This window comes from Petaurus breviceps, unplaced genomic scaffold (assembly GCF_028583685.1).
Source record: "Petaurus breviceps papuanus isolate PSGF00001 unplaced genomic scaffold, PetGlider_PUasm1.0 551, whole genome shotgun sequence".
In the NCBI taxonomy this organism is placed as follows: domain Eukaryota; kingdom Metazoa; phylum Chordata; class Mammalia; order Diprotodontia; family Petauridae; genus Petaurus; species Petaurus breviceps.
The window spans coordinates 41,658,866-41,678,864 of NW_027186372.1; the positions used below are offsets into that span (position 1 = coordinate 41,658,866).

General features: G+C 36.5%; 1 protein-coding gene and 1 long non-coding RNA gene across 5 annotated transcripts in view; both read left to right on the plus strand.

The window, feature by feature from the left end:
• NR3C1 (nuclear receptor subfamily 3 group C member 1) overlaps positions 1–19,999 on the plus strand; it is a 141,503-nt gene that overhangs the window by 21,569 nt on the left and 99,935 nt on the right. The window lies entirely within an intron of this gene.
• LOC138172809 (uncharacterized) overlaps positions 1–19,999 on the plus strand; it is a 55,033-nt gene that overhangs the window by 16,855 nt on the left and 18,179 nt on the right. Inside the window, exon 1 of the long non-coding RNA XR_011171254.1 lies at positions 1–19,911. This exon is cut by the window's left edge and continues 16,855 nt beyond it. This is a non-coding gene — a long non-coding RNA (uncharacterized lncRNA). The remainder of the gene's footprint in view (positions 19,912–19,999) is intronic.

The following is a 19,999-nucleotide window of genomic DNA, read 5'->3' on the forward strand; positions in this document are numbered from 1 at the left end:
GGTTTCCAAGCAGGTGAGGAGGGAAAGCATTCTAGGCCTACAAGACAGCTTGTTCAAAGCACATTATACCACTGTAAATTAAAATACCTAATTTCTGTTCCTTGTTTTAAAATTGCTTTAAATAATGTGAATAATGAATGTAAATAATGAAATTAAGGCCCCTTTCACCTATAAATCCAAGAGCCTATCATCATAAGGATCAATTATTTAGGATTAGAGGAGCTTAGAGATCATCTTAGTTCAGTTGTGTCATTTTATAAATGAGGAAACTGAAGCCCAGAGGGGTTGAGTGACTTGCCCAAAGTCAATATAGGGAGTGACAGAGTCTGCATTTGAACCCAGAACTTCTGACTCCAGATTTGGCACCACTTTGCATCATGTTCTCCCTAATAATTCTATGATCTATTACTTTTATTTATTTCCATACCGTGTATATTCCACTAGCTATTACAGGAATTTGTTGCCATGTAAAACTTGATGAGCTGAGTTCAGGACAGATGTGATAGCTAGACCTTGACTGAAATAAGCCTGTCACTCACTTTCTAAAGGACTTCAGAGAGACTCCAACAGGTCATTGTTTAAGACTATTTAAGGAGATCCATCTAATCTTGCTATTGTCTCTTTCCTACTTTGTTCTCTCATTACACAAATTTCCCATAAAGTTTTTTAAATGCATAATCCTATGGAAGTGTGTAGAACATCACAAAAACCAAATAGATCAGGGTTTTGAAAATCCAGGTCTCTATGAGTTATGAACTGAGTTCTGTCTCTGGTTTGTCACTCTGGGTAGCATTGTTTAAATTAAAATAATTTAATTTAACTCTGTTTCTGCTTACTTATTTATAAAATGTTTCTTCACAGTGTTGAGTTGAGGAATAGGCAGTTTACTAAAATTTAAAATATTCAAAAATAAGACTATAACATTAAATAAGAACATGTTGAAAGGAAAATTAGCTTGGTAGTCAAATGTTTGATATGTTGGAAGGTGGTAAAGTGAGACACTTGGGAAAGATGAAGAGTGGAAGTAGTCTTTGAACCAAAAGATGGTTACTTTTGAGCTAATATCTTGAAAATATATTTCTTTATATTCAGTTACAAGTACAAGTGTAATACACACTTCAGAATTTCACTGTACTCTTTATTATATAGTATTACTTAATTATATATTATGTAACATGTCATTGCTAATGATCATCTATTACTTTATTAAAAGAATCAGTGAACAGTTATTTTCTTGAAAGGTTAAGGTCATTACTTGTAAAATGTATTAGTTGTGAAATGGCCCTGAAAACTAAACATTATTAGGGATGCCAAAGTTACTTATTTAAATGAAATTGGCATTGTGTAGATCTAATATAGTTTAAAAGAGATGGGCCATGCATAGTAGGGTCACTTTTACCTAATAGATACTGGGATTTTACTATTGATGATGATGGGATTCCATACCAAAATCTGGGCATCCATTCAGAAGGAATGAATGGATGAAGCTTTTAAGAGCTTACTGTGTGTTGTAAAGTGTGTCACTAAATACTGGGAATACAAATAGAAAAGTTAGAGAGTGTCTGCTCTCCAGGAGTTCATATTCTAGTGAAGAATAAACACAAGGAGGTTAATCAGCTTCCCATTTCCCTAGCTATTTAAAGATTCTACTTCCCTCTAAACACTCAATCAGCGTAGCCCACCACATCTCAGAACACCTTGAGTGCAAGAGACCAGCCAGCCTCAGTCTCCCCCAGTAGCAGAGATAACAGAATTAAGCTATTAATTCTCAACCTGCCTCTCTTATTATAATAATAAATAACAACAATATAATTGCATAGAAAACATAATACATAATATAGCAACAATAAATGTGGTATAGTGGGAAGAGCCCCAACTTTGATGTCAGAGGACTTGGGTTCAAATCCAGTCTTTGGCATTATCTCTGTGACCTTGGACAAATAATTTAATCTTCCAAGGCTTCAGTTTCCTCTTCTATGAGATGGAGTTGAATCCTGCTACTTCTGAGAACCCCTACAACCCTACATTAATGATTCTAATATGTTTCCCTTTGTAGACTAAGATGTTGTCACTGACCCACCATAAAGGACATGAAGTTTTGTGAGAGAAGGTTTTGTGCTGATCTGCTTACATGCTCATTACCTTTTCCCCCAAGAATAGCATTTGTTGTATGACTGAATAGAATCTAGAATCTAATCCATGTCTAGGCAAGAAAGCAAAGCTAAATGGCCAACAGGAGGGCAGAAGTGACAATCAGATCTATGCTTGTGGCCATGATTTCAGAATCTTTGCTTTGGAAGGGATCTCATGGGCCATCTGTTCCAGTCCTTACCTGAACAGAATTCTTTTCCTTAAAATCTTTTGGTAATGATCAACCAGGAACACTCTTCCTCACAAACACCTGCTACTCTTTGGGATAGCTCTAGTGGTTAGATGGCTTTTTCTTTCACTCAGCCTAAATCCACCGTCTTCATTTCTCATTTGTTATTTTTAATTTTGTTCTCCGTGACTGAGGAAGTCTAAGTCCTCCTCCATATAAGGGCCATTTATGAATTTACGAACATTATCAGTATTCTCTATTGGACTAAGTAACAAGAAACTTTAACTTATGACGGAAATAGTTCAATCATGAGGTTTTCACTTGGCCCCTCCATTCCCTGCTTCACAGAATGAATAAGTGTAGGGAACTTCCAATTCTTTCCTAATTCTGAACCAGTAGTTGAAATGGCAACATCCAAAGGAAAAAATGTCACTCTTATTCCTCTAAACAAGTAAAGGTTCTTAATCTAGGGCATGTGAACTCTAATAAAAGAATATATATTTTGACAGTGGTACTTTAAATCATCAGTTTCTTTTATAATCTTGTATATTTTATTCATTAAAAATATATGAAAAGGGGCCAGTGACTTCACCAGAGTGCTGAAGGAGTCTAAGACACCCAAAAGGTTAAGAACCACTGCTATAAAAATATCCTGTAGAAGAATCTGGGTGGAAAATACAACTTCCTTTGCCCCTCAGCATGAAACTTGGTTTTGTTCATATGTGTTTCTTTGCCTTCCTTTTCACTTCAGAAGTCTCTGGAACATCAGCATCTTACTCTAACTCCCTGGCTCAGTTGAATATCATCTCTTCTCCCAAGGAGAGACTAGAAATGGGTATAAAATAATTTGAATACACACTAACTCCTTTAACATATAAGAGCAGACATCATTTACAGCAAACATAAATGGAGTGCGTACAAGACATTGTGCTGAGCGCTAGAAATACAAAAGCCCCAACCAAACAAAACCCAACAACAAACAAACCAAGATATGATTAAATAGCAATTTTCTGGAAGAAAAAAAGTACTCAGGAGTTTTATCACAGAACTTTAGAGCTAGGAGGGACCTTTAGAGATCATGTAGTGCAAACACTGTGTTTTATAGATAAGGGAATGAGATGTATAACCATCAAGTGACTTGCTCAGGATCACACAGAAAATGAGAAGAAAAGTCAGGATGACAGTTCATGTATCCTACCTTCTAGTCCAGTGATCTTTATTCCCCCAGCACTTAGCTTGTTATAAATATTTTGTTACTAAATTAAATTATATGAATGATAATTTTTTAATTGTGAAGGAAGAAGAGATAAATTATTTTGTTTGGAAGAATATTCCTGGAGAAATTATAACATTTTGGAATCTGTAATTTTAAATATGCGATCATAGATTTAGAGCTAGAAGGGGCCCTGAGAGAGGGGTCCAGCCTCCTTATTTTACAGAGGAGAAAGCAAAGGTCTATAAAAGTTAATTAAGTCCCAGGGTCACACAGACAGTAATTGTCAGGAAGGATTTGAACTGAGACTTTCCCATTCGTTAAGTCTAGCACTCCATATACTGTGCCATGCTGCCTCTCAAATTTAGAAATCCTCTGGAGAGGATTTGTGAGAAAACGTGGACAGAATTTATGTAGGATGAAAAAGGGTTTGGAGGGGCAGCCAGGTGGCGCAGTGAGTAAGAGCGCCTGCCCCAGCGTTGGGAGACATGGGATTGGTTCCGGCCTCAGATACTCAGCACCCACACAAAAAATAACTGGCCCTGTAACCTTGAGCAAGTTACTTAACCCCGATTGCTTTAAAAAATAATAATAAATTTTTAAAAAGGGGGTATGGAGAGGTTTCGTTCCATCAGTGGTTGGAGTGCCCAAACAGATGTCATCGCACATCTTTCAAAGGATCACTTTTGAGGGAAGGGTGTATAGGGAAGAGAAGGAGAAAAGGAACAAGTATTTATTAAGCAGTTACTATGTTAAATGCTTTACAAATACCTCATTTGATCCTTACAGTAGTCCTTCAAGGTAAGTGCTATTATCTCCATTTTACAGTTGTGGAAACTGAGACAGGTTACGTGACTTGCCCTGGGTCACACATCTAATAAGTTCACATTTGAACTCAAATCTTCCTGCCTTCAGGGCCAGTGTTCTCTCCACTGTGCCACCCAGCTGCCTCCGTATAAGGAAGACTTGAGGTCTGAGTCAGTGTAGGGAAGTCCTGGTATGAAAATATTCCACCGGAGCAGAACAGCACAACTTGTCTGTAATGTATAGCCTTAGAGATTAGCCTGGGACAATGAGAAGGTTAAGTAACCCATGATCACATTGTGCCTGTATGTTGGAAACAGGACCAAGCCCAGGCCTTCCTGACTCTAAGGCTAGCTCCCTATTCACCATATCATACTGCCTATCAAAGTTTCAAAATTCTAATAAGTTTTCAAGCCTTACAAGTTCTTGATAAAGTGTTACCACTAGAACATTAAACATGTAAGAAGCATCTTTATCACCTTCACTAATATATATGTATGTGGATGTACTTTACATAGATCATCATGAGGTCCCAAGTCATTGTACAGCTCCAGCTAGCTTCAGGGAACAAAGTCTTTGTGTTCCAGGGGCATAACATTGCTGACAACAAGATGACAAAGTATATCATCTTAAGCAGCATTAAGACTTATACTTTCTAAGGTACACATGATGGTACTACCACTGTCATACCTGAAGGACTCTTTTCATTTCTTCTTCTTCTTGTTTAGTCATTCCGGTCACGTCCAACTCTTTGTGACCTATTTGGAATTTTACTGGCAAAGATACTGGAGTGGTTTGCCATTTCCTTCTCCAGCTCATTTTACAGATGAGGAAACTGAGGTAAACAGGGTTAAGTGACTTGCCCAGGGTCACACAGCTAGTAAGTGTCTGAGGATGACTTTGAACTCAGTTCTTCCTGACTCCAGGCCCAGCATTCTATCTACTATGCCACCTAGCTGCCCATGTTAATTTCTAAGTTCCCCTTTTTTACAGGGTTGTTGACAGATCAGAATACATTCAGAAGAGGGCAACAAAGATATTGAAAAGCCTGGAAACTTTCACATGAAGAATCATTTGAAAGAGCTAGAGAAAAGTTTTATTCTGGAAAAGAGAAGGCTTGAGGAAGAACTGGTAGCTGCCTTCAGCTCTTTGAAGGGCTGCACTGAAGAAGAAAGATTAGACCAGGGTGGGAACCTGCACATGTGGCCCTCTAGGTCCTCAAGTGTGGCTATTTGACTGAATCTAAACTTCACAGAACAAATCCCCTTGATAAAAGGATTTGCTCTGTAAAACTTAGATTCAGTCAAAAGGCTTCACCAAAGGACCTAAAGGGCCAGATGGGGCCTTGAGGCCATAGATTTCCCACCCTGGATTAGACTTTCCTAGGTTAGCTTCTCCAGAAGTTAATGGGAGTCAGTTTCAGGGACATGAATTTCTGCCCATTATAAGGGAGATACTTCTAATGGAACTGCCCAGAAATGGAATGGATTGCGATATAAAATAATTAATTGATTAATCAATAATTATTTATTAAGCACTTGCTCTGTGCCAGGCACTGTGCCATATACAAATACATAATACAAAGGATGAAACAATCCTTGCTTGTAAAGAGCTTACATTATTTTTTTTAAATAAGTTTTTATTGATATCTTTTGTTTCTTGTCACCTGCTTACCTTCTCTCCCTCCTAGAAAGACAAAGAATTTCTTCTAAAAAAGGAAGAAAAGAAAAACAACAGAACTGATCGTTACATTGAAAAAATCTGATTTATATCCAGTGTTACACACACATTTCCTCCTCCTTCTCCCTTCTTCTTTTGGCCCAAGCTTGTTCTTTATGCTTTTGCAACATTTATTTTATATTATTTTGTAAAGCAGCTTTAATTCTGACAGGGGAACATAGTCAGGCTATTGACATTGGAGTTGTTCAAGCAGGGGGTATTATGGCATAGAGTAGAAAGAAACAGAATCACTGGGTTCGTAGGAACATCAGAGGTCATATTCTTCAACCTATACCAGGAACTGTAACTAAGGGTATTTTGGGGGAAAAAGTCTTGAATGGTAGGTGGGGCAGCTGCACAGACCACTGGGGTTTTTTGTTTGTTTTTGTTGTGTTTTGTTTTGTTTTTACTTGTATAGGTCTGCCCTTCATCCTGTCAGAAGAGAGAGACTGGGAAGGGGAAGGGGAATGGGAACCACAAAAGGTTCCTTGGGATGGAGAGATCTATGGGAAGGTGGAGGTTTGTGGTAGTTATGTCTCAGGGAATCTTTGATTGGGAGAGGAGGTAGAAAAATGGTAGTTTCCCTGAGAGGGAGCTGTTACTCTCTACCTTATCCAAGGGAGGAAGCATTTCCCAGATTTTGACCACCCTAAGGAAAAGCTCCATTCTCACCATGTTTATGGCTTCACCTTTATATCCATTGTTTCTCATTGAGAGTCCTCTCTCCTGAAACCCCAAATGGACATCTCACTTTTACATAAAAACCTCCAGTGAGGAGGAACCTACTGCCCCCAAGGCAGCCCATTCTCTCTCTTGATTGGCAGATGTTTTGCCTTGCATCTAGCCAGAATCTTCCCCTGTAATTTCTAGTCATTGTTTCTAATTTCCCATACTGGGACTAAGCAGAATAAAGCTTATTGCATTTCCATGTGACAGTCCTTCAAATATTTGTGCCCTTAAAGGGTACAAGGGACCCCAGTTCCCTTCCACCTCAGATGTTTTAAAGAGTCTCTAATTCAGTTAGGCTCTTCTATTAAGCATGTGCTAAGAATATATGGGAGATTTACAACATCGATCCCTGTCCTTGAGTGTACAAACTCAATAGAAAAGCAAGCTTTCACTTTCATCCATTCATTCAGTAAGAATTTATTACATATTTCTGATTTGCATTAGGTACTGGAAGAGGGAAGGGAGAAAGGGAACAAGGACTTATATGATGCCTGGTATTCACCTGGGCTAAGAGCTTTACAAATATTATATCATTTGATCCTCAAAAGAATCCTATAAGGTAAGTGCTTTTAATAGGTGAGGAAACTGAGGCAAATATAGGTTAAGTGACTTGCCCAGAGGTCATACAGCAAGTAGTGTCTGAAGTGGGATTTGAACTCAGCTGTTCTTAGCTCCAAAACTACCCAGTGTACTACTAGGTGCTAGAGAGGCAAAGATAAAAACAACACAATCTCTGCATTCTTGGAATTTAAACATTTCAAAAATGTATACATAAAACCAAATACAAAATATTCCAGTTTTATACAGAGTAATTTATGGGGGCAGGGGATAGTATTAGCAACTGGAAGCATCAGGAGAGTCACAGTCTTCCTATAGCAGATAGCGATTGATTTGATCCTGAGAGGAAGCTAGAGATTCCTTGAGGTCACTGAGAGAAAGAAGAATTCCTTCCATTCACAGCTTCTACAGAGTCACAGAGATAGGAGATAGAATGCCATGTACAGCGAGCAACTAGCAAATCAAATTTACTGTAACATAGAATTTGTAGATAGGGGGTCAATGTGCCATGAACATGGAAAGGAGAATGAAACCATTTTGTAAAATGATTGTTGTAGAGTTAACAGGGAGTCACTGGAACTTCTTGAGCAGGTGTGGTGGGACCTGTCTTTTTTCAGTATCACTTCAGCAGCTGCATAGAGAATGGAATGGCTTAAAAGGAGATAGGTTCGAGGTAAGGGGGCAGGGAGACCTTTAGAAGCTATTGAAATATTCATAGGTGATTAGAACCTGAACTAGGGTGGTAGTTGCATGAGATGCAGGCTATTCTATGGAGGTAGAATCAACAGGATTTAGCGATTGGATGTGAAGGGTGAGGGAAAGAAGACAGATTCCTCTAAGATTATGAACCTAGGGTGACTAAAAGGTAGGTGTTGGTACTCTCAGGTTTGGGGTGGGTTTAGGGGAAAAGAAAATAAGTTTATTTGGGAAATGTTGTGTTTGAGATGCCCAAGAGAAAACCAATTGAAAGAATAAATGAATGAATGAAAATTATTTATAAGTGATGACTATTAAGAACTGTGTTAAGAACTGGGGAAACAAATAGAAAAAAAAAAGTGAAATGGTTCCTGTTCTCAGGGAACTCAGTCTCTAGTTGGAAGTGATAACATATATAAAAAAGTTCAGATGGAAGGGCCCAGAAGTCCTTAGGGTATAACAGCAGGTCACTGACAGTTCCCAGGGGTATGGAGAGCACAATGGCAGGACAGATGGTAAAACCTGGTACTTTCCCATCTTGCTGGAAGGCTTGTAGTTAGTGACTCCTGTCTCATCTAGTGGTATGAACAACAATGTCATCTTTTCCCCTATGGGATCCAGGTGGTCCAACAACAGAAGGTGGGGGAGGGGAAGGAAGAGGCAAACAGCAAGGGGGAAGGGTGCCCCAACTGGTAATTCTAGATGACATCAGGTTGTGAAGTGGTAGGTGGGGTGGGAAGGGTGAAGGAAATGGCACTGTCTAGTAGGCAGTTAGAGATGTGGAATGGTAAATGAAACAAGTCTTGTGCAAGATAAAATATCAAATATGTGTTTGAATACTAGACTGTAGTACAGATTTGAAAATGGTTTGTGTCTCAATTTTGGTCATAAGATCTGCCTTAGATTCAACTCAGAATCAAGGGAGTTATCGTTGTCAAATGGAATAGGCATGAAAATTGAGACTCAAAGCAGCTTTTAAAAATCCAAACATGTTGCCTTATAATGAAAATATTTGGCTTTTTACCCCAGTAATTAAAGGGATTTGCTACTCTTTTTTTTTCATAACCATTTCCTTTTTTCTCCCAGTGTAATAGAGAACTAAGAATTCATGATATTCACTAAATGTATAAACCAAACTTTTTTTTTTTAATGAAGGTGAAGGAGGAAAAAGAATGGGACTGCTCCATTTTTTTAAAAATGTTTCGAAAAAATATCACATCTCTTAGGAATGATCCATGGAAGAAAAAAAAATCCCTTAATGCCTTTGCTACAGTTTGTTCAATAGCTTTATGTTCTGAGTAATTTGAAATTGACTTTCTTAAGATATTTATCTGAGGACTAAGCAGTCCCCTGTAGCATAAAGGACAAATTACAACTGTTTACTTTGCATTACTTTATCTATTATAACAGCTGTCCTTTGCCCTCAGCTTCTAACTACTTATAAATACAGTCAAATATTTTGATTTTGTATAGACTTAATAGAGAGGTATTGTGGAATAGTGGAGGAAGAGCTGGTCCTTGAACCCAGCTCTGACATACTGTCTCTGTGACCCTTGCTGGGTTACTTGACCTCTCAATGCTCTTGGCAGCTCTCTAAGACTAAAAGTTACAGACTTGAATTGGTAGATAGAATTTCCTCATCCGGGGTTCCCTAATACTAATGAAATTAGATTGGTGATGTTACACTGTAATAGTACTTATTTTCTTGTAGATGTAATTATGTCTCTGTAGACAGTTTCTTATAAAAATGACTTAATAACATGCATATCTCTTACCAATTAGATGCTTCAATATTATCCCTCAATGAAAAAGAATCTTTTTTTACATTAATTTATTTTTAATTTTCAAAATTCAATTCCACAAGATTGAGTTTCACATTTTCTCCCTCTCTCTCCCTTCCCCTGACCCCAAGACTGCATTCATTCAGATTGCCTCTTCCCCCAATCTGCCCTCCCTTCTATCACCCCCCCCCCCATCTCCTTTCCAGGTATAAAAAATATTTTTATCTTGCATGCTTCATTTTTTTTCTCCTTATTTTTAGATCATAGTTCTTGGGGGGAGGAAAACTAATACTTCGTTTATTTGAAGATTTATTTCTCTTCTCTGTATGTTGTACTGATTACTTTCTCTTATAATCTTTTATTATGAAGAAATTATGGGGGCGGCCAGGTAGTACAGTGAGTAAGAGCACCAGCTCCAGTGTGAGGATAACATGTGGATCGAATCCGGGCTCAGACACTTATTACCCACCCAGAAACACCTGGCCGTGTAACCTTGAGCAAGTTACTTAACCCCAATTGCTTAGGGGTGGCCAGGTGGCTCAGTGAGTAAGAGCACTGGCTCCAGTGTCAGGATGACCTGGGGATCAAATCCGGCCTCAGATACTTAGCACCACACCCAGAAATAACTTGCCGTGTAACCTTGAGCAAGTTACTTAACCCCGATTGCTTTATAAAAAAAAAAAAAAATTATGGAATCACCATTGGCGGAAAGCAGTATAATATAGTTTAAGGGGAATGGAATTGGTCAAATTTATTCTGGATGACAGTAGGGTCTTAGTGTTTAGTGGATAGAGTGTTGTATGTGTAGTCAGTTAGATCTAGGTTTGAATCTTAAATCTCTAAAACTTAACTTACCAGTGTGACTGTGGGTCAACGACTTATATGTTTTCAGCCTTAGTTTCTACATCTGTAAAATGGCAGTAAGTATTGTAATACCTATAACACTTATCTCATATGGTTGTTGTGAGGCACAAATAAGACAGATTTTATGAAATGTTCTGAAAATGTTAGAGCTATATAGATGTCTTGATTACTGTAATAAAGTATACTCAGAATCAGGCAATGTGAATTCTAACCCCAGCTTTACCACTAACTAGCTAATGTGACCTCAAGCAAAGTATTTCATCTCGCTGGGACTCAGTTTCCATATCTGTAAATTGAGAAGATTTAATTAGAATCCCTTGATTAAACTAGAAATCTAGTTAGTCACTAGGGACACTCAAACTCTGAAATTCTGTGATTCAATTATTTTATATTCAAATCACTCGGATTATATTCATCTCTTTCTAGTGTACAGAAAAGCACACTGTTAATTTATTTAACTGAGAACTTTAGGGATGGTTTTTTTCCTACCATCTATACTTACCACTGTCAAATATGTTAACATACAAATATATGGTTCATATATTCTCTCTCTTTGTTTCTCTGTCTTTATGTCTGATTCTCTCTGTCTCTCTTCTCTATGTTACTGCTGTTTCATAGGATTAGTGATTTAAGCTGGAAAAGATCTTATAAGCTGGTTACTTTTACAGATTGTATAAATTGAGCTGCCCAAGGTCCCGTTGTTAATACAATGTAGAAATGATGATGATTTTTGTAGATTTATTTTGTACTTTCTACTCTACTGAAGCTATTGGTCATCTTGTTTTGTTCACTAAGGTTTTCTAAGTAAATTGCCATGTTATCCATCAATTCCACTGTGTGTATATATATATAAATTTTTTCTCACATCTTATTGATGATATACCTAGTATTTCTGACACTAAGGCAAATAATACTGAAGACTGCTTTAGATGCATCAGAAAAATTTTGGTGTATTTCTCAGTTTCTCTCTCTTTAGGCATTATCTATTTTTATTGTTGACTTATGAGAAGTCATGATTTTTTAAACTTTCCTATAGAGAAAATATTCCATTTCACCCCATTTTCACTCTTACGTGACTGTTTCTTACATGGAGCAAATTACTAGTTTATTTTCCTATATATTCTATCCTCTTTTATTTTATTGGTAAATTTAATCCATTTACATTTACTTCTTTTTTCTCCACTTTTTAAGTCATAACTTAGTTCCTGTAATTTATTTTGCTTACCCTAATTTGATCTTATACTCTTAGCCACCCCTACCACACTGCCAAATTCTTTGAGTTTACTTTTGTTGTTTATATTTTTCTTTTTCCCTTTTTACTCTTCCCTTTTACAGCTCAGATAAGAGTACATTTCAGGATGCCTTCTCTTTCCTACTCAAGTCTACTTTCTTTGTTTTATTAACACTCAATTAGTGTACCCTTTTGTAAGAATTGTTCGTTTACTTCACTTATTTCCTTTTTTCCCCTTCTAGGATACTTTGGAATATAATCTCCCATTCATGGACTTTCATACTATACAAATTTTTTGTTTATTCTCTTTATAACTCTCATACCAGTTGAGGCTTCCGAAACACAAAGGCCTTGTTCCTTCCTCTGTCTAATCCACCTATTTGTGAGACTGAATTTCACCTACCCTTCCTTTCTCCATCTCTTTTTGTTTTATTGTTGTTGTTGATATTTTGAAGGATCTTCTTCAGAACCTCAATCTCAGAAATACTGATTCATGAAGGAAGCAGTATTGTATAGTGTGAAGACCTCATTATCTCATATCAAAGAAATTATTCCTAATAGATACCATATCAGTCACCATCTGCTCCTCATAAAACCAGCACCCAGTTCTGTATCTATGTCTCCTCTCCCTCCCCTTCAGCCCACCTTCTGTGATGGGTATCCCTGGTAGCCCATATATCTCCATTTCTAGAGTCAGAGAAGGACTCAGGAAATATACCCCCTCCTCAGGAAGGTCACTTGAAGTGCCCAGTGCTCTCAAATGAAACTTGTTTTCAAAGCACTGTCAGACCCTCACACACCCCTGCTTCTGTGTCACTACAGGATATTCCTTCTTCAGAAGTAGTATTTAGTTCCCGTTTTTCAACCACAGGTCTTGTTCCCTAGTGCTCTCCTTGTACGCCCAGTTCACAACCTTCTTCCTTTTCATGTGTATCAGATGGGACTTCATCTCTAAATCCTCCTTCCCCAATAACTCCCCTCAGGAAGTTTTCTTCCCTAAATACTCACCTCCCAAATGCTAAATTACTATTGAAGGAATAATTAAAATTCAGATAATTTATTCAGTTCTTCCTCTTTCCCTCCTTCTGCTGTTTTTAGTTTACTTAGCTCTTTGGCTCTATGAATTTTTTTTTTGGCATTGTATATTTGGTTCAGTTGTAAATGATTTATTATTTGGAGGATACAAACTGATATTTACTTTTTGGAGTATATTATTTCAGTCTTAACTTATTTCTTCCTAATGTGGAGTAATCAAGATATTTGGATAGATTTTCCTTGGTAAATGAAAGGCTTACTAATAGCTGTCTGCCATTTTTCTTGTTTGACTTTGAAGTTTTAATTTTACTAATTTTGTTTCTTAGTGGATTAAACATTGTTGCTGTTTCTTCTTCTGGTGTCCTGTAGAATCTATTGATTTTAATTTGACCCTCTTTCCAATACTCTTGCATTATTTCTGATATTATAGTTTTGAAGTGTATAACATGTTTCTCTAGTAGCTTTATGTTCTTTAGATTATCTCTTTCCATTCTATCTTTAGGAATTTCATAAAATACATATTTTCCTGTGTTGTCTTTTTATTCTATTTTATACAATTTTCTTCTGTTTCTATGTTTTTGAAGTCTAATTCTTTCATTATCTTTTCCAGAACATGTATGGTTTTGAAGTCTTGGTCATATGTTCTAAATAGTCTACTATTTATCTTTTTACTATTTTATATGCATCTGAATAAACGCCCTATGGAGCTTTTCTAGCATTTATTTACCTGGAACAGACCATACTGCTAACAGGGGGTGGACAGTGAACTGGGATCAGATGAAAAGGAGGAATGCAAGCTGAATTGCTTCCAGAAAATTGCAGAGCACTTTTACTGAATTCAAGTTTCCAAAAAAGCAATGACCCATCTTTTTAATGCAAATATTTTATTGGTGTTGCTTTATATATACCACTGTCTCCAAAGAATTAAAGATGAGCATCACACAAAGAGCAGTGGAAAGACATATAGTGAGCATGAGGAAATTGAAACTTTGAGCCAACAAGGAACTCTGAAGGAGATCAGGAGTAAATGTCATAAAAGAATTGTAATACATAAAGAGAAAAAGAGCTGGTCAGATGATGAAAATGAGGATAATCTGAGTGTTCCATTGGTGTCCTTATAATGTTGGGAGGAAACAAAGTTTTCCACCATATTGAGTGGCTCCCCTGTGACAAATTTTTGGAAGGACATGCATGAAAATTATGTAAAATTGGCAGACATGGATGGGTTGCAATCAGGATCATTGTGGGGAAATCTGGAAGGGCTGAGATCACATAGCTATTAATTATTTTAACATTTTATAGTTGGTATTCATTGTGTTGCCTTTTTCTAGATTGTGTGTTCATTTTCCCTTCTTTATCACCTCTATTTCTGGTTTATTTGTAATGCCCTTCCTGTGGCACATTATTTCTTTCTATTTCTGTTTATTGTTATTCTGGTATTCTACTTAGGGCCTTGCTTGCTATTTAGAGTCAATCAAGGAGGTAGGGAATTTCTCACTCAGCATCTTGCCCTAAATTCCCCTTCTTTTTTAGTTTTCTCTTTTGTTTGTTTCCTTTTCTGTAGATTATTAGGTGCCATTTTAGCTGTTTTGGCATATTGGAGGGGAAAAAGAGGGGTTGGGCTCTTTTCCATTATTTTTCTTGACTTTCTTATCAGTTGCCCCTTTACTTCTGTTTTTGATAGTTTGGGATTAGGCTTTGCATTTATCTTTGCAGTTAAAATATACAGGCTTATAAAGAAACTCAATTGGGCTTTGTGTTTAGGCCCATCTTGCATCTACAACTGCCAGAATTTTTCCTTCCAGACAACCAGGGCATCCCATTAAAGAGGGAGGGTGTCTATCTAGACCACTGCTGGAGGAAGACCTCAAAAGGCTGACCACAGATAAATGCAAAGCTATGAAGAGTTAGGACTTTTGTTTTTGAGTCATTTCTGACTCTTCATGATTCCATCTGGGGTTGCCACTTCCTTCTCTAGGTCATTTTGTAGAGGAGGAAACTGAGGCAAAGAGGGTTAAGTGTTAAGTAGCCTTGAGTCACAAAGATACAATGTGTCTGAGACCAGATTTGAACTCAGAAAGATTTTTGAAATGTTAAAAGAAGAATGTTCACGTGTTAGGTATTGAGTTATCTTGGAAAGCATTTTAGTACTCTCATGAGCACATATTTTTTTTTAAATACACATATATCATCCTACCCCCAAATTAGTTTTAAAAAGTGATACTTCCCCATCTTTGTTTTAAGAAATTAAATAATAATTAAAAGACCAAAAATTTAAACTCTCATTTATGTGGAAGTAACAATGAGAATAGTTTATAGTCTGACAGGGATTCTTGACCTTCCTTGTCAGTCTGGTGAAGACTAGACACCGCTTCTCAGAATAATGTTGATAAATGCATAAAATAAAATACACAGGCTTCTAAAGAAACCCGATTATATTGAAATACAACTATTGAAAATTTTTTTTAAACTTCATGGACCTGAAGTTAAGAATTCCTGCTTAAAATGTGCTTCTGCCTATTAAAACAATCTAGGTATGAATAGTTACTAATGAACAAAACACTTTACTGCTTTGGAAGGAAAGTTAATTGATGTTCTATAAATTGATATTTGAATTTACCTTCCTTTTATAATGCTACAGAAATAGAATATGGAATTTTTAGCTTATGATGTGTAGTCATCTAGACTCAGACCTGTTATGAGTCTGTATTACAACTAACAAAATTTGTTAGTATTCATCATTGTTGATATTTGTTTAAATTGAAATAAGCAGAATTTAACAAACAAAATCTGTTGTATAAATTTAGGGGAGAATGACTCTTAATTTACTTCTAAGCTTTTTTATTAGTGGAATTTCTCAAGCTTAAATGCTTTTTGAGTTTTAGGGTTTCAATGACCATTATATCATATATGAATAATTTGATGACTTTTCAAAGTCTCTTGTCAATATTTTGGACTTGTTTGCAGTGTATTTCATTATCAGGTATGAGTTTGTGTAAATATTTTATTCTTAATTGCTGCCAGGATAAATGGATAATTTTCTCCCCCTTTTTATACTTGACCAGCTTTTTACTTAAAATTTTGTTTTATAGTTTTAAAAAATTAACATGTAAAGGAAATCATTTTAGCCTTTATTGAATAGAATCAAATGAGGCTAGTTCAAAACATTCATTTCTTAAAATACAGATAGAGAAGTACCACTATTTAAAAGTAATTTGGGGGGAAAATGATACACATGTTCCAAAAGTATGGATATGGATAGCTTTTTTTTCTTTCTGGCCTTGAACTGGAGGAAGAATGCCAGCAGTTTAGTAGACTTTACCAATGATTTTCTTGGAGTCATCTGATTATTTGCAGTGTTTATGGCGCTTCAGATTGTCAGTCAGATTGGTATCATCAACCCTCTGAACTTTCTATTTCTGCTGCATCACTTTGAATGCTATATTGCAGAAGACTCTTGAACTCTGCTATTAGAAGGGAACATTTGAAATATCCAGAGTTTTCATATTGAGAGAGAAATCTCACTTTGCATAATTTAAAATGAGTCCTGGCTTGCATCTGGCTCCTCCACTTTTATAAAACTTGCATATAGTAGGTATTTAATAAATACTTATTGTTTGATATGAAATCTTTACTGTGCTTGTTATTTATCAGCCATTTTAACCAGCCCCTCAGTGAAAGTCCAGAAACTGATAGCTATTCTACTTCCCTACCCCCCACTTCTCCTTTAGCCTTTTTGAATTCTTTCACTGAACAGTATAGTTTAAACAAAATAAGGAACATTTTGGTTGACAGTTATTTGATGCTACACCTGTGTTCCTTGATTATTCACATATTTAAATATTTACTGTCCATGACAGTTTACATTTTTATACCAGGTTTAAACAATCAGCAAATATGAGGCTGCTAGGTGGCACAGTGAATAGAATACTGGCCCTGGAGTTCAAATCCAGCAGCCTCAGACACTTGACACTTACTAGCTGTATGACCTTGGGCAAGTCACTTACTCCCAATTGCCTTGCCTTCCCCCCTCCAAAAAAATAAATCGGCAAATAAAGATAAAAATCTCTTAATCTTCTCATCTCAATAGCACATGCACCTAATTCATACTTGGCATCAATATTTAATGAACTTGAATAGAAAATTTAATAGGAAAGTTAGATGATCACAAAGTAGGGAAGAGAGGAAAAAAAAGAGTGGGATGAAGGGGGGAGAGAGAGAAAGATACAAAGAGAGAACAAACTTAAAGCTTAGCCTTTAAAATGAAATGGCATATAAACCGCTGGAAATATTTTCTTATGTTTTATAAATAGTTTTGTAGAAGCTGAAACTAATATTTGGTATTATGTTCCTTAGTCCTTGCCAAAAATTTTGCTGTAAAAATCACTTTGTGTATTGATTCTTTATTTCTCTTTATGGAAAATAAGGCTTTTCATTCTCAACTTAATAGTTTTACTTCATGCCAACTATGACTTTTAAACTTTTAACTGCTCATTTGTGCAAACTGAAACCACCAATACCACCTATCTAGAATCACACAATGCAGATATGCTTATTACTGCAAAAATATGCGTAAATATGTATATACAAGCTAGTTACTGAGCTTGGAATAAGGATGATTCATCTTCATGAGTTCAAATCCAGCCTCAGATAGTTCCTAGCTGTGTGACCTTAGGCAAGTCACTTTACCCTTTTTGCCTCAGTTCCTCATCGGTAAAATGATCTGGATAAGGAAATGGCAAAGTACTCCAGTATCTTGCAAAAAAAAAAAAACAAATAGGGTTAGTCAGACAAAATGAAAAACAATCCTACAATAAAAAATGTACATACATATATAAAACCATTTCTGAAATTTGGAAATAAGCTCTATCTTCAATATAGTTGAACAGTTTTTTTTTTTTTTAGAAAAAAAGAGAATGATTGATGGCAAGATCAGTATCATATCAGCTTTTGTATGCCTAACACATAACTTGGTATCTTATATGTAGTAAATACTTAATATTTGTTGCATTTAATTTTTGTCGCCAAAGAGTTTCCCTGAGAGAATTCTTTGTCACTTGATTGAAAGACCAGTTGAGGGATGGATGCTCAACTCAGAAGAGAATAAAAAGGAAGAAGCAGTGTTGTTCATTCACTTGAGTCAGGTCTGACTCTATGTGACCCCACTGGAGGTTTTCTTGGCAAAGATACTGGAGTGGTTTGTCATTTTCTTCTCCAGCTCATTTACAGATGAAGAAAATGAGGCAAACAGAGTGAAGTGACTTGCCCAGGGTCACACCGCTTAGATTTGAACTCTTGGAGAGAGGAGTAGTCCTGATTCCAAACCCAGTGCTCTATCAGCTGTGCCACCTAGCTGCCAGCAAACAATGGCCTTAGCTTAAATCAGCTGTCAGGAGTTCCAGCTAGATGACAGAAGTTCTGCCAGATGTCAATGCCCTAGGGAAATCCAAGATCATGAACGAGCAGTAGAGTGTCATCCCATACCAAGTGTTTGAGATACTAGATAATAGGTTCAGTCCTGGCTCTGCTTCTTACAACCCATGTGGACTTGGGCACAAGTCCTTTCTCTCTGGTCTCAGTGTCCCCATCTGCAAAATCACATGGTTTCACAAAATCACCTTTGATCTGCCTTTTATTTCTAAATCTATGATTCTGTTGTCTACCCTGGGTGAAGGCATGAGACATTGATGTTATCATTAGAGAGAGGCCCCTATAATTTGACCCAGCCTGTTGTGTCAGAGGTCAGGAAACATAGTAGAGTGTGTGTATGTGTGTGTGTGTGTGTGTTAATGGGCAACAAAGAACAATTCAATACTGTTGCATTTGAAAAAAAAAATTGAAGAGAAGAAGTGGTTTTAAAATGTCCACAAAGGCCCTGAGAATTTTCGCACTTAAAATATTTAATTATAGTACTCTAGTTCATTAAAATATAATACATAGCATTCCAAAAGTCTTAATTCAGTTTCAAGCTATTAAGCTTAAAAAATACTTTTAAATACTTTTTTAAAACTTAAAATGCTTTTTAAAAATTACACTAAGACTTTTGTCTCCCTGTATTTGAGACTGATTGTTGAGTGTCATGTATTTCTTTTATTTTGAAACTATCTAATGATCCTTGATAGTTGAGTTCTTCAAACTCCCAAGTTTGAAGTTTGTGTTGGAACGTGTGGAGGTAGAAGCCAACTTCCCATATCATACTTAAAACATAAGATTTGATCTTTCACACAAATATAATTGCAAGTTGGTGTGTAGCCCTCTACATTTGGAATTGGAATAATTAGGATAAAATGGAAGAAGTTGCTTTTTCAGCAAAATTCTAGAATCCTATTTCTAGGCTTTGCCATTTCCAGTGCAATGAATCTGGCACCTTTCCAACCATTAACTAATAGAACAAAGATGGGTTTTTTAAAGAATTTATTTACATAGTGCTTGAAGTCCAATTGGAAACAGGTGTCCTGATGAGGTCTTGTAAACAATGTATGCACCATGACTGGCAAACTTCAGTCAGCATTCTTATTTTTCATCTGTTTGTGGAGATATGCATTATCATCTCTTTCATCTGGAGACTCTGAACATGAAGCTGTATGTTTTGAAGTACTTAGACCCTTAAGAAGAAAAACTGTCCTACTTCCAATTTGTTAAAATCAAACTTCCCTGGGGGAAAAAGCTGTTTGGTCTCTACCAAGGTCAGGGCCTTACTTATGACCTCATTGAGGTTTAGAGGTGACCTTGTCCTCTTAAAGCCACTCCCAGTAAATTCAGACCCATCCTGCCAAATTGGGATGGCTTCAAGTATGGTTCCAGTGAGAGAGTCAGAGGGCCAGGTCAGTCCTGAGAGCCTGGTTGACCACTGCATGATGATTTTTTTTTCTGAATTAAGATTTATTGATTTCCACTGTATTCACTTTAAATATGGTTTGAAGCTGATTGAAGGCAATTTTAAGTTAAAAGTAAACTAAAGGTGAAAGTACATAACCTCTGGCTTCAGTCAATATCTCCTCAGATTTGAATTAATAAACGTTCCAGGACTATGAAATCCGAGCATGTTG